A 5,002-nucleotide genomic window follows, 5' to 3' on the forward strand; every position below is an offset into this window, starting at 1 on the left:
CCCACACTTAAATAGCTTAAAGAGCAGAAAACAAATGTGAAACCTCAAAAACTTATGTAAAGAGGAGTTATTAAATTATTCCTTAATTTCAGTATCAAGAAGCATGATAATTCTATAGTATGATTAGCTGAGGTCATATATTTCATATTATAAGTAGTAGTTCTGTTTAATCAGAATGAGTTCTTCCTCATATTTTTTTATTCCATTGAAAAATTCACCACCCTCAACCTAATTATGAATGTTGACACCTTACAACCGTGAAATGAACAATAAGAGACAAAAGACAGGCTGGAGAGGTGTTCTGGGTGACAGGTAAGAGAGGACAGAATGTCTAGCAAGATGTTAGAAGTTTGTGGAGTATGACAGAGTGGTGCAACCAGCATCTTCTTGCTGGAATACACCTGGATTCCTTCAGGCAAATGAGAGCCTTTCCAGGGTTATTTTATTATACTTTTTATAGAATGACTCCTCTGCATCTTACTGTAGCTTGGCTTCTAAAACAATGTTGCTTGTTAGAATAGGATTTAAAAGTAATAGGATTTCAAACTATTTAGTTCCTTCTGCAAGTAAAAAATTATTAAATGTAACAGACATGTCTATGAACTTTTAATTATAATTTGGGGATAAAATAAAATATATGTGACACACTGCTAAGGATAAGAATATATTTCAAATTTTCCTTCTTAGTATTTAGCACACCTTCTTTTCCACTAGCACCATAAAATCCTATCTGAGGGAAGGTAGTGAGATAAATTCCCTGGCAAAAAACTCACCTTCCTTTGAACATGCCATTTATTCCAAATGAGTGTTGTACTGCGGCTAGTATTGTTTCACTTTATACCATTTGTCACAAAGTAATTTTATTTCCAAAAAGCAATGCTTTTCCTCAACTCTGGGACACCTTGACACCTTTCATATGAGAAAGCTCTTTCAGCTCCTGTAACTAAAATTAAACCAAAAGACACTGTTTCACTGGAGGATTTAGTTTATTTTGGTACACTGAATTTCAAAACTAAATGAGAATTACTGAGCCAAATAAACAAGGGTCATTTCTACTGCAGTGAGGCAATGACTTCTCTCGCAGAGATATACAAGAGGCAGAGGCAGAGGTAGATCTACCCAACAATCATTTAGCTCTCACGGCTCAACTCCTGCCGCACATGTGCTGCCTCAGACATGTTTTTCTCCCTTGGCATTAAAGCTGACTGGTAGCAAGAGAACCACCCAGATTTCTTCACTCCAACAAAGCCATAGTAGCAAAGATGAGATTATTTTATAGACAATGAGATGTAGTCAGGGTACAACACAACATTTTGAATCAGACCTGCCAGCCACAAGCAACTATCCACAACTGACTGAATACCTAGCATAGTAAATTCATGAAAAGAAGTCCCATGTTCTCTACCTGTAATGGTGATTTGCATTACTGATCCATTTAGAGACAATTTGAGGAGAAAATGCTCTGGAATGAACATTTCCTCTAAAGAAAAGGGTTTCAGCAATCCCTTCCCACCAATGCAAAATGAATTTTCTGGATGAAAATGAAAAAAACCCACTTATTTAACAAACAAGGTGCCTGTAGGGCATGGGAAAAAAAAATCAATAACTGTTAGATATTGAACCTTCAGAACCTTACCCTCCTTCCCCACCGACAGCAGAAAAAATAAACCAAGAATGTCCAGGAAAGGAAAAACTACCGAGCATATGGTGAGAAGGAACAAAATGGTGGATGGCTTTGCCTCAGGGGAGGAAGAAGAGTCCACACAGCTTGCAAAAGGAGAAAAAACAGATGAGAACCTGGTGAACCTCTGATGTTGGTCTCCTCTTCGCAGCAGATGAAGCTGATGGATTTAGAGTCCTTTCTTCTGTTGGTTCAACTTCTCCCAAGGACCCAGTGGAGATGCGGTGTCCCCGTGGCTTCCTCGCCGGTCTGTGCGAACCGGTGCCCACCGATGGTCTGATTCTCRGACTAAACTAAGCCGAACAGTCCAAGCAGTAACAACAGAGGCCATGGAAAAAATGGCTGCTAACAAAAACAAAGGTAGCTAAAGCAACAATGTAACTGTGTCCATGCTGCAAACCACRGAACACAGGAGTGAGCTCCGAACAAAGTCGGTGCCAGAGTTTGCCCAGCTCCCACCCCTCCCCTCGACTCACCTTAAACGTTAGAGGACCTATTTCTGGGCATAAATCAGATGATCAGGAATAGAGTATCATCATAAAATCACTCCAAGTCACTTGTGTATCTGTTTAACTAAAGAGGGGGAACATAATGAATGTCATTCTTATTTCAGAAATAAAGAGAACTGATGTTTTTGTCTAAATAATTGACCATTGACCAAAAAAAAACACTTGGATGTATAGCCTTCCTGGACAAAAAGAGAAATAGATCTTTGGGAGTATTTTAGTTTCTGATCAATATTTTGATCTTGGTTTTAAAACCTATTTTAATTTTTCTCAAATTCTGTATTTTTACTAACAAACTCATTACAGGTCCGCCTGCTGTGTTCAATGTACTTGCAAGAAGCTTTGGTCAGAGTCAAGAAGACATGGAAGAACAACTTCAGTATTAATCAAGCCTGGCTCTCACTAATACTAGCGCTGGCCTCAAAGTTAATGAGGCTGCTCAGGGCTTTGTTCACTTCAGTTTGGAATATTCTTGAGGATGAAGTCTCTATGGCATGCCTAGTCTTACTTGGCTGTCTCTCACCCACTGTGATTGAAACTGTAATGATGTTTCCATCCTTCAGCTTTCCTGCCCATTCTGCTACCTCAGAAGTCTGCAAATTGCCAGAGGTATGGATATTAAAAATTTTGTTTTAAAAATAGGTGTGGTAGGTAATACAGTAGTACAGTAACTGGAACTCCCCTCACAGTTGTACTTCCTTTGACTCCATTTCTTGGTTAACAAAAAGAGCCAATTTTTCCACACAGATTTTTTTTTAACATGCTTTTCGGTTTTAGAAAAGAAGGAAATGGACAGATTAATAGGTTTTGTATAAAGATACCAGCTGGCTATTGTTTAGTTTATGGTTAAATTAAAACATCAAAAATGGTGCTTTTTTTCTTTTTGTTTTTTGTTCACAGAGTTAATTTTTTTAGAGTTATATTTTGTTTTTTAAAATAGGACCTCTTTATACATATAAAGATCAAATTTTTCACCTTTGCCATAATTTTGGTATAAGTTGACTAATATTCATTGAAAAAGGAAATAGAATTCTCCAACATATGAAGAATATATTACATTAAACCCACATACACAATATACTGAAATATAAAATTATATTTTAAAAATACAGCATTGTATCAAGTATGCAAACTTTTGTGATTATTAAGCTTGCAACAAGACAACAGGTCCTGTTTATAATAAAAGCATAGAATTGCTAAGGCTGGGAAGAAACCTCTAAGGTATCCGTTTTTATATCCAAATGAGCTTTCTTGTCTAAACAGYCACAAAAACCCCTCAGTAGTCATCCATAAATATAATTTAGGCACGATATTCACATTTTGTAAAAGCTATCCTTTTTGATAAAATTATCAGTTTTTAAAATATCAATATGTTCCAGACAGTAGTGTTTCCTACACTGTCCATATAAAAAACAATCCCTAATATTTCTTGTCTACAATCACAGCAACAGTCAACCAAAGACGTCTCTTCATGATGTACAACTTAAGTGTTTTGGAAGATCCTTGGTTTGGAAGATCACTGACCTTATAAATACAGTATTTACGGCCAGTCACAATTCCCACTGATAAAGTGTTTTGTCTATAAGCAGCAGAGCAGCTCATTCTACCCCAAAAGGATAGATGAAAGAGACAACTTGTGAGTTGAGGTAATTAATAATTAAGGGGGGGGGGGGAGGAGACAAAAAAAACAAAACAAGAGAGTGACAAAACCAAACTCAAGAAAAAAATGCAATGCAAAAAATCCAATTGCATACCATTAAACTGACTGATGTCTGACCAATCCTCAAGTCTTAAGAATTTTGACAAAATCTCCATCTGCAAATAGGGGTTTTTTAATAGTTTTCCAGGTAGAACTAAAAATCATTTCTTTACAGTTAATTTATAATGGTGAATATTCTATTACAGAATATTTTGCTTTCTTATTTTTATCTGACAAACTATTTTAATAAAGATTAACAAAAAACTCACATTCTTCTGCTAAATGACAATGAAAAGTACCTCATTCTTTCACCCTTCCTGATATTAATCTCTGAAGAGATAACACTATACTAAAATTAGAGATAATACATACTACGGTAAAAATTGGATGAGTCATTAAAGAGAAACAGGCTATGTCAGCATTTTATTCAAAAAATGTGAGTTGACTGAATCTGAATAGCATAGACTGGTCAATCTGCAATTGGGGCATAATCTGCATCTTTCATAATCTGCAAAAGCTTTTTCATAGAGAGCACTATAAATAAAGGAACATTATGGAAAAGAAGTCTTCTCTGGCAAATTAGCTGATTTTTGTCCACTGAGGTCCATGGATTCCCTAAAGCATCAAACATCARTGTCTCTGAAAGAACAAAGAAAGTACCACGACTTATGGAAGAAATAGGTGGAATCTCATGTTTCCATTCTCTTCGGACCCAATATCTGATAGCCACACAAGGGACGGCAAGGCTGAAGAACCCTTTCCCATGTAAGAGCTACATGCTATGTAGCAATCTATGGGAGAGTACAACCCTAATGCCTGATGATTTTTGTCTTTCCTTTTTATGCACCCTTTTATATACTTTATACCCTTTACACATTTTCTGTACCCTTTATGTATCCCTTTTACCCCTTAGCCCTGCATGCTTGTAATTCCTGTAGCCTGATATTCCAGCTTAGTTTAAGAGTTCTGCTGGGCAGAGAGACCAAACATCCTGAGGAAGGGGTCAACGTGCCCTGTGGTATCTTAAACCCAAGGCTCCAGCCTCGGGTGAAGCCTTCTCTCCAGAATATCTTGTGTAAACTGGGCTCAGGCCTCATTCTGGGGATGGGGGGGGGG

The 5,002-nt window shown here is 37.0% G+C and overlaps 1 long non-coding RNA gene across 3 annotated transcripts in view; it reads right to left on the bottom strand.

The window, feature by feature from the left end:
• Positions 1-973: 973 nt before the first annotated feature.
• LOC130582906 (uncharacterized) overlaps positions 974-5,002 on the bottom strand; it is an 8,627-nt gene continuing 4,598 nt past the window's right edge. The window contains exons 2-4 of one of the 3 annotated variants that reach the window (XR_008966370.1): positions 3,942-4,002; positions 2,158-2,254; positions 974-2,023 (exon numbers count right to left, since the gene is read on the bottom strand). This is a non-coding gene — a long non-coding RNA (uncharacterized LOC130582906). Of the gene's footprint in view, positions 2,027-2,157; positions 2,255-3,941; positions 4,003-5,002 lie in introns of all 3 variants that reach the window. The other 2 variants (XR_008966368.1, XR_008966369.1) reach the window with 2 other exon arrangements.

The sequence above is a fragment of the Malurus melanocephalus genome, unplaced genomic scaffold (genome assembly GCF_030028575.1).
Source record: "Malurus melanocephalus ecotype Western Australia unplaced genomic scaffold, MMel_1.1 scaffold_538, whole genome shotgun sequence".
NCBI classification, from domain to species: Eukaryota; Metazoa; Chordata; class Aves; order Passeriformes; family Maluridae; genus Malurus; species Malurus melanocephalus.